The sequence below is a fragment of the Schistocerca gregaria genome, chromosome 3 (assembly GCF_023897955.1).
Source record: "Schistocerca gregaria isolate iqSchGreg1 chromosome 3, iqSchGreg1.2, whole genome shotgun sequence".
Taxonomy (NCBI): domain Eukaryota; kingdom Metazoa; phylum Arthropoda; class Insecta; order Orthoptera; family Acrididae; genus Schistocerca; species Schistocerca gregaria.
Window position 1 is genome coordinate 315,444,191 of NC_064922.1, and position 17,833 is coordinate 315,462,023.

The 17,833-nt window shown below is 43.6% G+C and overlaps 1 pseudogene; it reads left to right on the top strand.

The window, feature by feature from the left end:
• The window catches only part of LOC126355351 (WD repeat domain phosphoinositide-interacting protein 4-like), a 45,960-nt pseudogene extending 33,064 nt beyond the window's left edge, over positions 1–12,896 (top strand).
• Positions 12,897–17,833: the final 4,937 nt, after the last annotated feature.

The window sequence follows — 17,833 nt, forward strand, 5'->3', positions numbered from 1 at the left end:
GGACTTTGCTCGACTGACACTTCGCTGTCGCTTGCAGAAATGTAGATTACGTATGATACACGGGTACAACTGACAGCGAGGGAGATGCGACATCTGTCCACTTCTTAACGAGGCACATACCTATAGTCAACAGGCTTGGAGCACAGCTAGACATTGCCTTTAACCAGACTTGTTAGCTGAGTTACCGTGCCCAAACAGCGCAGGCACGTTCATTTGCTCGTATACGTATGATGGAGACCGCGTCTGACACTGCTGTGGCGGGACACTGTGGGCTGAGCGTTGCTGCGTATCGCCAAGTGCAATCTCGAGAGCCGCTTCCCTGTGTGCTTCCGTGTCCGTGATCGTCTAGTGGTTAGGACATTGCGTTGCGGCAACAATAACCCATGTTCGAATCCTGGTCACGGCAATTTTGGAAGTTTTGCCTTGTTGCCGCTGTAATGAAGATATCGCACCTGTGTTCGAAATCACAATATTCTCTTCAGTTTTCACTCACGTCCGGCAGGCCACAGGTTGCACTGCCATTCCATTATTAACAGGTAATGCTGCCGGCCCGGTGAGTGGACAGCTGTGTTAGAGTAGTCTGTATTCGAAAAGGGCAGTTGTTTAAGATGCGATGAATGAGCAGCCAGTCGCAGCAGAGGAGGAAGCTGTGGCGTGTACTGTTTCTACGGAAGGTAAAAAACACTGGTGGCTGAAAGTGTCTGTATGGTGCCCAAGCAGTAGCTGTGGCAGACCTTTATTCTTTGATTCTGATCTCATTTAAATAATGGATATTTAGAGACTAAAAGGTGTTTTGATGAATAATGTAAACAAAACCCTCAGAATATAGAGTCAATGGGGATTTTAAGGACATACGCTGTTTCTAATTTATGGCTGCTAGAAAGAAACAGAAGAAAGGAAAACCAAAATTCCGTCTTAAGTGCTCTGAACAATGTCATTCAGATATACTTTGAGCATAGACGCAAGAAAAGCTAAAAGTACTGTATTCGAGTCAAATTTATCCAGGAGAGAGTTGAGATAACTATAGAAGGTGTCAGGGTACTCAATAGAATATAGTGCAAAAAAGAAGCTGATAGCTGGTGGGTGGAACAATCTACTTTACCAAGCAATGAAGTAACAGAGGCGACTGACATTTTATTGAAAGAATCAAGGGAACAAAGAGACCTTTACTATGGAACCCACAAGGAAATGACTGCCATCAAGTTTTGACCTTTAACCTTATCAAGACAACCAGTTGCAACGAGCTATGTCCAATGTAATATACCCTCTGGTTTGAGATCTGCTGTTCTCAAAGGAGCAGTGTTTCCAGAGGTGGTCCCGCCAAATCCAATAGTATCTCAACACTTTATAATTCAAGTTAAGCACCTAATTAGCATGTTGCCAGAAGGGAAACTACTGCTTCTATCCCGCATTCGAATCTCATTAAACAACATCGACCCCAAAATTCGTTTAACGCCAACAACATCAGCTCTTTCCCCAAACATGGCTCCAATCAAGCACGATATTACACCTAACGATTTCGGTATGATTAAGGTGAATGTTACTAAAGCGTTATCAAAGAAATTTAATGTTAGACCAGTACGCCTGTTCACCAAGAATCAAATTCGTGTAGCAAGACTTGGTAATCTTGACGTAGATGACCTTCAAATGATAAACTCTGCGATAATTGAAGTAATTCCTCTGTTGAACATAGTGAAACACACGGTAGCTGATAAATATATCAAATGGCGTAAGGCTGTTTTAGGAAACTGATGACGCTTGTACGATGCTTGATGTCTTTTCACTCATTGGATCTTATATCCCGTGGGGAGGTACAGTAATTCAAGTGAAGACTGTGGGAGAAGCACTATCATGTATCGAGAGGGACATAAAAAATCGTCCTTTCAAATTTTTGTGAATTGAAAGAGAAAGAGTGTGAGTGAGTGAATATTAAGTTCAAGACAAGGAGGCCCACCAACCATTGATTGCAGAGATACGAGACTACTTTACTGCTACACCTCTGAAAGTATGCTCAGGCAAATGAATCAACTATTTCATGATTCATCGAAATAAAGTAAAAGCGAGTGTGAACGAACCAAATTTTCGCTGGAACAACAACTATATGCCTAAGCACTCACCATACCAGTTCTGAAAGATATCAGAATTAGCAAGAGAATTTAACATGATAAATGTCATTATGTCTATTCGGCTTTCTTGTATTGTTTGACCTATTCTGATCCAATGAGTCAATCTTTCACAAATTATACTTTTAAAGTGGGAATACTGAGGTTGACCTAATTGGAAGAAAAGGAATATTCAGATGTGGAAAACATCACTAAGTTGAACAGGTGCATCTGGAGGAGCGATACTACACTGATACTTTTCCTCTTCACAATTTCCTAGATGTGTTTGAGATACATAAATTTGACAGGAACAAAAAACCTTTATATTCTGTAAACAAATTGGCGAAATGAGATAAAATTAAGGTGGGGACTCATGTGACCACCTTCATTGCAGGAGAGAAGATGGATGTTATCAGGAGCTCTTATTAGAAGAACCAATCATTTGTCACATTAAATGTTAGAACTTAAGAAGGGCAAAAGGCACACTCTGAAGCAAAGTTAAAGGAGATTTTTGGGAAACAGGAAGAAACTGTGGCTGTCTTGACGCTATCTCTCTCACTATCACAGCTACAGCCACGTGGCGTCGTTATCATACGGCGGGCACAGCATTTTCTAGTTGCGGAAAAACTAAAGCGACGCTTCCTGTGAGAGTATGGGAAATACAAGGCACGGCGATTGCCAAGACACTTCCTTTCCAAAGAGCTCGTTGTACTTTAAAAGAAACGGTTTTGTCGTCGTCGTTCCTAAGGTAACGTGGTCAAAGGGTCTAAGGCGCTGGTTTTAGGCACCAGTCTCTTCGGAGACGTGGGTTCGAATCTCACCGTTACCCATTTTGACGTCTCGTTTTTGCGCCACTGCATTGTGTTCTCGTGGGGCAGGACGCAGCTCATGTGCAGGCCGTGTTGTGTATGTAGCGTGGCCGAGCGGAAATTCATTCAGTAGCTCTGAACACGTCTGCTGCTGCTGCTGCTGCTGCTGCTGCTCCGTTACGTGATCGCTAACGCCGGTGTCTAGTATTTACTTTGGTTGTTTGTGAATTTCTCTGTTTCTACAAGTCTGGTAATGTTTAAATTTGTCTGCGTCTTTTCGTCCGTTAAAGCGGTTCTGGTTTGGAGGAATGTCTTATTTACCGGAATCTCCTCGCCACTGAAAAATAATGGCTCAAATTGTGCGGACAAAGTCCCTGGTTTTCTCCTTCGAGAAGGAAACGCGTGCAGTGCAACCTACGGCTTGGAAATTCATGCCTGGCTGACGTAATTAGTTTAAGTTCTGATTTAGTACATACGACTGAATTAGATGCCGCCAAATACTGTGTCTTTGAAAAAAATTTAATTCTGTGTTTGTTGAGAAACTGTTGGCGAAGTGGGGTAGCGTAGCTGATTTTGCACACAGAGGTGAGTCTGAAAGTAATGTTTCAATTCGAAAAGCGACTATCACGCCTAGATTTGTTAATTAAAATATGCGAAGATCCAGTCCACTGTCAACTGTCAACTGTCAACTGTCAACTAAAGGTGGTGTAAGTTGTACGAATTGCAGTGTTTCAATGGAATACGATCCGCACAAATAGACGGCAAGGTCACTACACCGTCTTTTATTTCCATTGCTGGTCATAAATCGCATATCGTCTGTTCAGGGCCGATCCAGACGTGTAATATTTGCGATGAAACGGGTCGTTTCCCTGAAGAGTATCCCCGTCGCTTAAAAATAGTTTAACGCAGCGTCAGAGGCTTACGCTTAATGATGTTCTGCCAAACAATAATTAGCATCTCCCATCTGTAATGATGGAGCTAGTACGTCTGATGTAAATGCCGCAAATGTCGCTGATTTTCCTCCCTTGAATACAGTAACTGCTCGCATTTCTTCTACCCACGAATGTGATCTGCTAACTAAGTTAAGACCTTCGGACGCAACTGAAAACTGCTCAGATGATACACTACAACCCAACAGTAAACAAAAGCAGTGTGGTGAGGGCGCGAATGAGGACATTGACAGTAAACACGTGGCAGTGACGTCAGCAGCAGAGGCCCCCCCGCCGCCTGCTGCGGTTGCAATTGTGTTAGAATACATGGACTCTGAAACACGGGTTCAGACCACGGCGACGAAGGAGTCGAGTTCGAAGGAACAGATAGCGACGGATGGTACTCAGCTTTGCGAACCTATAGACGAACGGCACTCCATCCCAGTAGCTCCTATGGAGGTTGCGGAAGTAACTAAAACTGGAACTTGCCAACAGGACTGTTGAGGCCACCTCCACACAAACGGCTCAAGACGAGCATCACTCGAAGACACACACGGTGGCTGCAGAGGTTTAAAGACGCAGGATAAAACGGCAGCCGAATCTCAAAGCATCTCATCACGCAGATAAGCAAAAACTAAGGGAAAGGTGACTTGAATGCTAAAACTGTATCATATGAAATAATTACTCAAGATTTCCACAAGAAAAACCTTAAAGAAACTTGATAGTGCAAAACCTCACTGTAAAGTTAAATATGACCCGGTTAAGAATCCGCTATTTAATTGAGACAGCCTAATCAAACTCGTGAAACACGACACGACATGTTCTTGCAAACTTTCGGTGACAACATCATTTATGATTTGCCGAATACGTCGGTAAATGTTTTTATGTAGTTTTTATATGGTTTTTTCATTTTATTACTTCCAGGAGCATTTACTACTTTCCTTAGAAGTAGATTTCTTATTTTCGCATGGAAGCTGCATGTGCGAGGCATACAAAAACTACAAACATTAAGAAGATTAAGTCAACCGAAGATTGCCACTCTAAATGATTTCCTTTATTGATCAGGAACTAACATTGATTTGCTGCAAGAAGTCGCAATGTTTGACTTTAAAGTTACAGGCTATGTAGAAGTACTCAATATCTGACTAGAAAAAAATATAGGGGCATAAATTTTAATCCGGGAACGGAGCCCAGTAACCTACCACTCACTAGACTCGGGCAGAGCAATAGAAATCAAAGTTTTCAACGTTTCTCTTTTTAATCTGTATACCCCGTCAGGGACCTCCAACGGACTGAAGGGCCAAGTTTTTTTAAGAAGAAATAATTTATATGTTACGGAAAAACCCACTACAACTTTTAACTGTAGGTGATTTAAACTGTGTCCTAAATAAAAGAATCAGGCTCCTAATTTTAATTGCTGCAATGAATTGAAGCGGTTAGTCACCGATTTGAAACTCAGTGATGCTTGGGAAATTGAATATCCCACTGTTGTTGAATTCACGTACGTAGCTGCACAGTCTTGTAGCAGGATTGACAGGATGTGTTTGTCAGAAGGTATGGAAATATTCTTAATTGAAGTAGAGACCATTCCTGTATATTTTCCGACCATTATAGTATACTGGATACCATCAATTTAACGGCACAACCACCTCGTCCTTTCGAAAGTAAGTAGAACCTGAAATATAATTGCTGCAGGACAATGAGTTAGCAGACGTTGTGAAAGAAACGTGGGACATGTGCTTGCGCTCAGCAGATCGCTACGTGACTGACGGACTGGTAGTTCAACAAAACCAAACCCATAATGAGGAACGTTTTAATTCAATAAAAATTTCAACGCTCCAGGTAACTCAAGAACACTATGGAATTTTATTACGCAATGTTGCGGAACTTCTATGAACAGGCGAACACTTCCAGCATTCGTCTGGAAGACATTAAAAAAAGTAAGGCCAAACTACTCCGCACTAAATGACAACAGATGGAAGAACTAAAGGTAAAGTCAAAGGCCAAGACATTATCAGAGGACGAAACTGGTTCCTTGTATCACTTGAGACACGCAAAAAATAGGAGACGAACCTTCATTGACGAGCTCAAACTCCAACCCGGCCTGGCCATTACATCTCAGAACGAGATCGTCAACAATGTGTATGAACATTACCACGATCTATATTCTGAAAGTTATGCGAAGAATCTTTCGAAGACTTCCTCGGCGGCAAAGCCCCACAGTTGTCAGAAGAAGAAAATGAACTTCTTACTGATTTCACTGAAGAGGGTATCGCCGAAACCGTCCTCAAGTCCCCTTTTAAAAAGTCGCAGGGGGCCGGATGGATTGCTGTTGAGTTGTATATAGAATACTGGTCACTCATTGGAGCAATGTTTACTCAAATGGCAAACGACATGATCCAAGGAAAACCTCTGCCTGCTGCTATGAAAAAATGTATCGTACTAGTTCCGAAGACTACATCGAAGCGAAATCTACGCAACTTTCACCCTATATCATTGCTTACCTCCGACTACAAAATATCAGCTAAACTGTTGAACAACGGACTTTCGCTTTTGGCCAAAAACATAGTCAACATCAGTCTTGTGTACCTGAGAGAACTGTTTTCAGAAGTATAGCGGAATACAGGGATTTAATTTCCTTAGTCTCCGTGACGAAGAACAAATGTGTCCTCTGTTTCATCGATTTTCACAAAGCTTTTCACTGGATGGATCACAGATTCCTTCTTGCAACTATGAGGAAAATAGGCTTTGACGAATGAGCCATCAGTGTGGTTACGAACGTCGTTACGGTTATCAGCATAAGTGTGGCTGTCAACTGCTAGTTAACTACGCAGATCCAGATATGACGTGGCGTTACTCAAGGAAGCCTGCTTTCCATGCTTTTATTTGTTTCTTCCTTAGAGCCGCTACTCTGCACGCTTCACGCCAATCCAACAGGAATAGCGTTAGCGGGTCAGAAGAAAGTCATCAATGCCTACGCTGATGATGTAGGTGTTGTATTACGGAACACTGATGACGTTTCCAAATTAGAAATGCTCATTGGAAAGTACAGGAGTGTGTCGGGAGCTAAAACCAATGACAATAAGAGCGGACTTTCAGAGCTGGCATGCCTCTAGATTCACAGTGACTTGCCCCCTCTTATGTTTACATCTTACTCTGAGTAATTCGATTTGGCGAAGTATGGCCGAGTATTGTATTACAAGGGTAGTATTGAGAACTAAGAAAATACGAATATTTTCCTCTCTAATTGCATGTGATGAAAAGTTGCTATTACTTTACACGCGGACTTCCCACGCAGCATCTCTCGTCACCCTGGTGGTCTGGTGACGGGCGGGTTCCGCTAATCTTGAAAGGGTTATGCCGACAGGTGTGAGGGAGTCGAGCGGATGCTTTTCAGACGCCGACGTTGTCGTGAGAGCGGGGGCGACACGCCCACAGGGGTCTGAAGGAGCGGCTGGGGCTAGAGATTCCGTTACTTCACAGAAACTTAGTGAAAACACTTTCTGACGGACTTCCAGCGAGGCGTGGGAATGACTTGCGTTCCCAGGCAGTCTTGGCAGGCAAATTTCTGCGTTTTCTGCAAAATCCTAACTGTGCTTGGCTTGCTCAGGGGATAGCTCTGTGACATAGCAAAATCGGCGCAGAAATCTGCACCAAGAATCTCCATTGGTGGAATAGTGCTCCAGCAACAGAGTGCAATTTTCCGCCGGTTTTCGAGTTTGATTTACACGTTTTAACCACGGCCACTGTCGTGGGGACGGGACTGTTCTGTGTTCGGCTTGAACGGGTGCTCTTTATAGAGTAGACTCTCTTCTTTCGGTCACAGTACGTTACAGGAGTGAGCTCTCACTACTCTGCACAGCCTGCCTTCCGTTGGCTGTGATTTACTTTCATTTAATTCTAACTGTTTGACGAAGTTGGTGAAGTTTCGACCTCAGCATAACTTCCCAAGTACAGTTGGCACATGAACGTTCGGCATACAAACGGCCTATGTGTCCGTCTTTAACAGTTTTGGCTGAAGTCTACTGTATCAGTTACTGTGTGACTTCGTTTGTTAAAATCAATCATTGTAACCTCAGTGATTGTGTAGCGAGCCTCCGTCTCCCTCAGAGGCACATTACTGTTGCTAGGCAGTCTTTAGTGTGGAACAACCAGACCAGGGTAATTTGTTTTGAGCTATACTCCAGACATTATCACCACCATGACAGAACGTCGAAGCAACCAGCCATCGCCTCCGGTACGCCAGATCGTGTCCTTGCAGTTAAGAAGGCAGCTAGGTAATGTATGTCCGCAGCACCTGCATATTAGGGCATTTTGCTGTGTGATAATCAGAGCTCAGCAGAGCGCGCCTGTTCGTCTTTTCTAATGTGGTTCTGTCTTGGGTGTTCATTGAGTTTTCACTACTGCAGCAGAAATTAATGTTGAGTTGGCTGGGTGTTTCTCTTAAGATTTGAGTTGCAAGGAATTGGCTCCACATACCACTTGGTCATAAGTGTCACCAGCTGGTTTATGGGCAATGTCACCTTCACGGCTTTTATTTGAGTATCCAATTTGACGTATTGTAAATTTTTGATGTGTTTTGTTTATTATTTTGAGTTTAGTCATAATAAATCAAATTATTGTTTTGGACAGAACTTTCATTCTGTTGGTCAGTGGATAAACACTTTCCTTTATCACTGCGTTAATGAAACTTCCCTGTATCAAATTAATTTCTATCAAGTTTAATTAATTTCTATCAAGTTTAATTAATTTCTATCAAGTTTAATTAATTTCTATCAAGTTTAATTAATTTCTATCAAGTTTAATTAATTTCTATCAAGTTTAATTAATTTCTATCAAGTTTAATTAATTTCTATCAAGTTTAATTAATTTCTATCAAGTTTAATTAATTTCTATCAAGTTTAATTAATTTCTATCAAGTTTAATTAATTTCTATCAAGTTTAATTAATTTCTATCAAGTTTAATTAATTTCTATCAAGTTTAATTAATTTCTATCAAGTTTAATTAATTTCTATCAAGTTTAATTAATTTCTATCAAGTTTAATTAATTTCTATCAAGTTTAATTAATTTCTATCAAGTTTAATTAATTTCTATCAAGTTTAATTAATTTCTATCAAGTTTAATTAATTTCTATCAAGTTTAATTAATTTCTATCAAGTTTAATTAATTTCTATCAAGTTTAATTAATTTCTATCAAGTTTAATTAATTTCTATCAAGTTTAATTAATTTCTATCAAGTTTAATTTCTATCAAGTTTAATTTCTATCAAGTTTAATTTCTATCAAGTTAAATTACTACAGGTGCCAAACTCTTCTACTCCACTTGCAGGGTCAATTACAGTCAGTCCGCGTTTTTCTTAACCCATTTGCAACAGCAAACGTCGGAATTAGGAAAAAGGGGGGGGGGCTTAGAGCATCATTTCCTGATGAAGATCCTAGAATAACTTAGTGTTAAATACACTGCTAGCCCAGCACCTCGCAACTTGTAAACCTGCGAGGTTCTTAACACATTTCAGTCACCTGGACAACACCAGTCACTCAGTGCAAAACACTTGGGACGACTGACTACGTGTGCAATAAAAATAGCGGCCATTAATTGGAAAGCTACATCCGGACACATTCAAGGAGCCAGCAGAGAAAACCTGCACCGAACTTTAAATCAACTTCAGGGAATTAATTTAATTAATAACTGCTTTCTATTAAAGGCTTATTATTCGGTGCACGTGTTCCCACCCCCCCAAAATGATCGCTGGAAGTAAGTCAACCGTCACTACCTACCTATGAAGAGGAAGAGTTCGGAGTGTACGAGAGAGAGAGCAGCTACCCTAAATCCCAGAAATGGAGGACTGGGATTAATTGACATCAAGAACAACGCCTCTGCTCTTTTCCTCGTAAGGACCGCTAGTTTGTCAACGACAATGCTACAAGCATTACTACTAAGTTATTTGAAATTCTTAGACCTGGAAGACTCGATGTGCCAGTCGACGAGCAAAAAAATCAATCGCTGTCATGTGCTAACATACTTCATCGACCTGAGTTACATCAGCAGCGAAATAAGTAATTCGCGGTAGTTAGCCCGAGCCATTCTGTGTTCAGAAATAAAAACGAGGGCAAGAATAAAATAGAGGGAAAACATAGGAATTTCGACGGATAACTATATGGAAGAATATTAACCTGCGTAGTCTATCATCCGATGCAGCTTGGTACAAATCCGTCAACAACATAGGTAGCACCAACGAGCTCTTACACTCAATCGGGATTAGCCAGACTAACATCTCAGATGTAATCTCCTTGACACGACAGTACACAGATTCACTTGTGCTGGGCATATGGAAAACTGGAAATGGTTAAGAGACCAATTGGCTTTCCTGACAGTATCATCCATGGACAATTTTCAGCCTCTGTTACTTCTCAGATCACAGATACAGTATTTTCCTGCAACTAAATTCAACTCAAATCATTGGTTAATGGAAAATACGTTAGCTATATTATTAATGACTTAGGGACCGACAACGTAATTGATTTTCATATGCATATGAAAAATGAATAATAAAATAGTTAAGTATCCAGGCAATAAAAGACTTATGGGAACATGCTCAAAATTCTCTGAACGACTGGGCGTCGGCTAACCAGAGTGAACAGACGCCTCTAATTTACGTAACAAGAAAGGAAGAAGCAAGATGTATCACTTCATCTTTCAGTTTTAAGCACATATGAGTCAATAACTGAAGGAAGTATTGAAATTTATTTTTCACATTTACTAAAGGAAGAAATTTATTTATTTTGTAATTATACTCAAAAACGTTTCAATTACGCTTGTTCTAATTCTGAAGCCTAGCCAAGACAGGTAATAAATAATAAAAAAAAATCAAGCAACAAACATAAATACCAATATTGGCAACAGGTAGAGGGGGGGGGGGGGGAGAGCTTTGAGGCCAGGCCTCAATTATTGACCTCACACGTCTTTGTCGACACTTACCTGACACTGAAAGCATAAAAAAGCGGTCTAAGGCGCTGATTTCAGGCATCAGTATCTTCGGAGGCGTGGGTTCGAATCCCACCTCTGCCAAATGTATGTTTTATGTTTCGAAAACAGTAGCACACATTACCCGCAAATGGAACAGTGCAACAAGGCGCGAGTCTGTCTCTCGTGAACTGTTGAACAGTGTGGTGCAACGACAGGATTCACTGGCGCAGTTTGGTCTCTCACAATTGTCGGGTCGTCAGTCAGTGGGTGGGTGGCTGCTTGCTACGTTATCCGCAGTGGTATAGTGGCTGGAATGCCTGGCTCTCACGCTGGAGGCTCGGATTCCATTCCCGGTACCGCAAGTACGCATTTTTGTTGCTCCTGTTATGTGACTTGTCTCGACTGACGCTTGCAGGAAACTACGTTAAGCATCACTCACTGCTACAACTGACAGCGAGATAGATGCGACATCTGTCCACTTCTTATCGGGGCACATACCAGTAGTCAACGGGCTTGGAGCACAGATAGTTATTGCCACGGAGGTTATTCAGCTAACCCGTCTGGTTAGCGTCCCAACATCGCAGACAGACATTCATTTGCCCGTATACGTATGACGGAGACGGCGTCTGACTACTGTTGCGAGGCACATTGGGCTGAGCGTTGCTGCGTATCGCCACTTGCAATCCCGAGAGCCGCTTTTGTGGGTGCCTCCGTGGCCGTGATCGTTTAGTTAGAGTGTGTGTGTGTGTGTGTGTGTGTGTGTGTGTGTGTGTGTGTGTGTCTCGTGTGTGTGTGTGTGTGTGTGCGAGCGCGCGCGCGCTTCATTTTGTTAATATACCCGACTTGTTGATGTCCTTCAACGAAAATTTCGGATAAAGTATCATGGCTGTGAAATTGCATTAATAGCCTTACTAAATGTGTATATGCGGAGAATTTTCGATAACAAATCAGCTGTTTACTGCGTGGTGTTCCTGCCATTTTTCTGCACATGGTAACAATTTGTCCTTTCGCAAAGCGTTTTTGCCATAGCACTACGATAAAGCTCGAACGTGGACAACTTGGGCCTTCATTTGTGTTTAGAAACCAATATCTTCTGATGTGTTGGCAGCTGGAGTAGGAGTCATAAGTTTGTGATTATATCAAGATCAACGATGTTTCCACTGTTGTATGGAAACATGATTGCGTATTTACAATGTAGAGCCATTAGTAGAAAAAGCCCATTTAGATTTTATCTTGTCGGGAGCGTTTGTTCCTGTGAAATGTTACATCGGACAAACCTGTTAGCTGTTGTCGCTTGGGATCCACGACTGAACTTTGCCGAGAACACCGTTGTTGTTTACGACGATACTTCCAACAAGTTCGTTATGGAACTCACATTGCCTGTTCATTTGCGGAGAGACAGCATGTCAGTTACTACTTGTAATCAAATGCATGGATTCACCTTCCCGCAACCTGGTCACCTCATACTCTGTTATTATACAACTGAACGTGGAATATGAGGGATGGGTCCTACGGCTACAAATGAACAACGTCTACTCATCTTCCCAGGACACAAACTTAGCAGTGTCTAACAGGTGGATCTATTTAGTACCGAAGCAGGGACCTCAAGTGCACCTATTACAGTCAATGCACACCGTCTTGCATTAGCATGCTTGCCACTGCACAAGAGAAAGGCACTCTTACTCGTAAGTGGGACACTGTTCGTCGAACTCTCACAGTGGAACTTCGGCGTGGTTCTGATCCAGCAATCCTGTATTTTCTCAACTTTAGTCGTGATTCAGAATTTGCGTTGTTGGAAAGGCAAAGGAACGATCCACGTATTTGTCTTCAAGGACACCCAATTCAAGTTGAGCTCAACTTTCCCCAAAATGGGCTTCCTTGGTAACTAAGTAGAAACGCAGCGGGCACTTGCCAATTTCACAGTATAAAGTTAATGTGCGTGTATGTGCGGCTTCGGATCACGTACATCTGTTGTTGCTGTGTCCTTGGATGGCACATTCCATAAATATGTCTTCAGTTCTGATAGTAATTGCAAATGAAGCATTTGATGTCGTGCTTGATTTATGTGAAGAGGACGACACTTGCTGACAGCAGCCAGTGGCTCACAAAAACAGGAAAACAACTTCTGTTCACAGTACACAACAGACAGTGTTTATTGAACTGCTTGAACTCCCCTGCACAAGTATATTTACAGCTATATCTTACGTAACTCATTTGGAAGTGAAATGTCCTTTTGTGCTTGCTATTTATGGCTATTTGCTTTTGTACAAATATACTATAAATTTATACTTAATGCGTTTATTGCTGTCCAGAAACGTAAAATAATTTTTTATTTTGTGTTGAGATGTGCTTTCGGAAAAGCATTATTTCATCTGTATACAATCTCAAAAAGTTGCTATGCACGAGTCGTTTTATTGTAAATACATTCAAGGGCTGTGTGTACTAATTCCACTTCCCAATTTGTACATCAAGTGCTCAGAAAATGGAGTGTAACAAATAATTTGATATATGGGGTATCTGGATATTGTGTGAGAATGTGTTCATTGTTAGCCAAGGAGAGAGAGAGATTTGTCTGAAGATTTTGTGGATTGTGATATGGACAATGTGGTTGTTTTTAGGGTAGGTGGATCTCTCCAAAGTTTGTAGTTTTTATGTGTAGTCCACAGTTCCTTCTGTGCTGGAATACAGTTGCTGGTTTTGTTAGTATTTATATGGATTCTGTTGTTTGTGTTTCAGCATGAAATAAATTCTACAATAAGCATGAAAAAAGTGGTTAGGATATTGCGTTGTGGCCGCAATAACCCAGGTTCGTATCCTGGCCACGGCAATTTTTAAACTTTTGCCTTGCTGCCGCTGCACTGTCGATAGCGTACCAGTGTTCGACATCACAATGCTCTCTTCATTTTTTACTCATGTCCGGCAGGCCACAGTTTCCACTGCCATTCTATTATCAACAGGTAATGCCACCGCCCTATAGCGTGGACAGCTGCCTGAGAAGTAGTATGTAGTCCCAAATGGCAGTTGTTGGAGATGCCGTGGATGAGCAGCCAGTCCTAACAGGAAGCTGTGGCGTATACTGTTTCCACAAAAGCTAAGAACACTGGCGTCTAAAACAGCAGGTCTAAGGCGTTGGTTTAATGTAGTCGTCTCTTGGAAGGCGTGGGCCCGTGCACATCGCGCGCTATGAGCGGGGTGTTGGGCAGTGATTCCGAGTGTTTTGGGGCGGCGGCGGCTTTCATCTGTGCTGTCTGCTTTAAAGGAATGAGTACCATGGATCACGGTGATATCGATAATCGTCAAAACAGCAATTAGTGCTCCTTTGCTAGATCTGTAAATCGTTCGTCTGCCTTCGAAATTCATCGACGGCTTCACGAAGATTTGAAATTAAGGGACAGTGACGTACTTGGTCTATAATTTTAGTTTTTTAAACTCTTTGTTTCTGAAACTACTCACTCCGAAATGTGTGACAATCTTGTAACAGTGGAAGACGATGTGCGACAATTTAAGCACGGTGACAGTACAATTAGTAACGTTGTGCTCTAGAACGTCGGTTTTAGAATACAAACTGTACGTATTTTTAATTTACCATTTGAAATGAGTAAGAGATGATTTCCCAGGCTAGCCTTATGGTACTGTGTTGTCGGTGACTGAGGAAAAATGGTCACCTGGGTATATTTTTCCAAATGGATAACGGTATCCGGAGTGTGTAAATGGTTCTGTGAGAATATATTCCGTCCTTTGTTTACATTAAAGGCTATCATGCTTTCGTAACTTACAGCCGTCAGCCGCAGACTTATTCGTTTTGTAACGGAAATTGACATTTCAGACACGACTGTCCCGCACCTAGATGGCCCGTACAGTTGCCGAGGGCCGCCAGTCAGGAAGATATGACGTGGGCCTCAGTAGCAATCGGTTCCCCCAAGACGTGCGACGCGCTGTGGAAATCGCAGTATCGGCAACTCGTCTCTAGTGGACACCTCCCCCGCTATGCCGCATCGCATCTGAAATGATTCTCATTCGGGATGTGTGACTGAAGCGCAGGATGTTCCTGTAGGTGCGCTACAGACAGTTTCAGACAGCGCGACATTGGCAGAATCAAAGTAAGTACAGCAAGCTGTGTTACTAACAGCTTCATCGTCCGTCATGGAAGTTGCGACGCTAATAGCATTACAATCCGTTACAGCCCCAGCGTCTGTTCGAGTATCAGAACCCGTCGTGGAAGATGAAACGGTGAGACGATCAGAACCCTCCCCTGTGCTCGCCCCACCTGCTACGTACGCAGAAGTGACCATTTCTGAACATTTTGTTGGCCACCGCGTAGAGTTTTCCCTTTCTCGAGGACCTCAAACCGCGACGCGAGAGGAATGCTGACAAACAGCGAGCATGAGCGATTGCGCTGTGCCAGTACCTCTGGTCGGTTGGAATGTGGCTCCTCTTACGGAAGGGTTCGAAGCCGGTCCCCGACACGTCGGGCCGCCGTGCCCCCAAGGTCCAAACCGACACAGCAGGGTTAGCAGTAGAGCAGGCAAAGGACTAACGTCGCCTCCCGGTCGGCTTCGGCCTCGGGCCGCGGCCAGCAGCGACACGCCTCTCGCAGTCAGCCCGCAAAGAAAAGAAATTCCGCCGACAGCAAGCGTGACGTGGCTGTTTGCAGGCCTAAAGATCTTGAGTACACAGGGTTCGGAAACGGTCATCGACTTTGCCATGAATACGACCTGCACTGTGCCATCTGCACAAATCCCTCTGAAACGGAAATCTGAAGATTCACACCCTGGACGCACTCTTAGATTGGTGCATGACCGCGGTTTGACAACTTTCTCAGCTTCCTCTGCCCCGACAGCGTCACGTTCTACCACAGACGCGCCTGTGGAGTTTGAGGGCGCGCCCAAGCACCCTCCTTCCCGTGAACGGCTGAACTGGTCGGATGTGGAGCGGCACAAATTTCAACTAGTGATGCCATTTTAACTTTATCTGTTTGTGTGTTCTGTTCTTTTTAACTTACTACGGCGTCTGATCCGCGTCACTGGAATGTCATTACCGTTAATGACAAAATACGCAGTCAGTGTAAGGTGTTCGCCTTGCACGCTTTTTTATGCGAAAATAATTGTCATCTAGCCTTTCCACAGGAGGGTACCCTAGAAGCCATGTCGTTTTTTGCTGATTTCCCAGATTTCACTGTTACTGATAATGTATCAGTGGAAGAAACAGGCACAGTTATTTAGTCCGTTCTGGTTATGACGTGCAAAATATTGACTGTTAGCCGAAAGGCATACACTGTTAATGGGTTTGTTTTTATTAGTGTTTGCACCTTCTGTTTGCACACCAGGAAGGAACAGAGTGTTTATGCTCAAGATTCTGTCATTTTCTGCACCGCAATGAAAACTTAGTTACTGGTGGAGACTTTAATGCTGTTCTGAGGACAGGGACCAGAACCCTAGACCAAATAGATGTCAGGGACGTTCTGCTCTAGTTGATGGCCTCCGACTCCGTGATACGTGGCTTGTGCTTCGTCCTAGCACAACAGAGTTTACTTATTTTACCATACGGGCCACAGTCATCTCGACAGGATTTTTATGTCATCGCCGCTTGCGAGTAGTATTTTAGAGACAGAAGTTAAACCAGTTATTTTTCTCATCATTTTGGTTTTACATGTACACTAATTTTCTCTCTTCCTCGTGTTCCATGTCGGAAAACGTTATGGAAATTTAACTGCAGCCTCTCAAGTGATGAACATTTCAGCCGAAGGTTTACAGACACGTGGCAAAGGCTCTTGCACAACAAGCCTGCTGCACGTAGCTCCTTTGAGTGGTGGGTGAAAATTGCTAAGCCGGCTATCAGGACATTTTTAACTTTAGCCGCGAAGCTGCGCTTTGGCTAAGTGAGACAGTGCGCTTTTATTAAAGTTCTTTGCGTGATCTCGCCCAGCGCGTTACAGCCTAGCACCAACTACTTCCTGCTCACAAGCAGCTTAAGGTAAAACTTTTTCACGAACTGCGGCAGAAAGTCACGGTCCGGTTGCTCTGGGCCAGCCAATGGGTGTCTTAGATGGGGAGGCATTATCTGTGTACCACCGAAACAGGGAGGGGACGTGGTGCATTAATACTTGGCTCAAACGAGATGGCACAAAAACGTCTGACGAGGCTCAAATCTAACGGGAAATTCATGTTCACTTTACGTCTCATTTTCAAGATGTCGCTGTGAATCCTGGCGCGATGCGCGGGTTCCTGTAATGGACACCCCTACCGATAGAGTTCATCACAATGGAGCATTCACCATTGACGAACTAGCGGGGTCCGTCGTAGTGTTCGTATGGACTTCCGCCAGCACATACCATCCTACCTAAATATTGCCAGTACGAAGGCACAGATCACCTATATAGGACAACCGCAGACGTGCTCCACCTGCCAATCCACGGAGCATCTACGGATGGAATGCCCGCGCAGGCGCCCTGTGGAACTGCCGCGGGAACGCACTGAAGGTGACAACCTTGTACCCCTCCTCAGCGAGATAGTGGCAGGTGCTGTCCAGCGAACCGCTGACAGAACTGAAGAACCGACCCCTGGCCCCTCTGGAGAGATGGAAACAGTACCCACTGCCTCTGTTGACAGCCCTGTTGAACTAATTGTTTCGGAACAGACTCCCGCGGTGGCAGTACCGCCAGCGGCGCCCAATGTGCCCGCTGTGCCCAGTACAGTTCCCTCTGTGGAACGGATGGAGATCGTTATTCCCACCCCACCCCCACCGGCAGATGACCATGTGGACGATAAGCCCCCCGGCGTCGTCACAGGCGCAAAAAGGCCAGTCAGGAACAGTAGGCGGAGGAGGGGGGCTGACGACGAAGACTAGATGCATGACTGAGCGGGCTCGTTCCCGCATGAGCTGTCTCGTACCAGCTACGCATGCGCCTCAATAATATTAAGGCGACAACCCTCCGTTTCTCTCGAGAGAGGGCTGATGGGATGGTGGTGAGGGGCCGTTCCCTATCCCCAGTGCAGGGGGAACGTCCCTCCACCTTTCACCTAGCC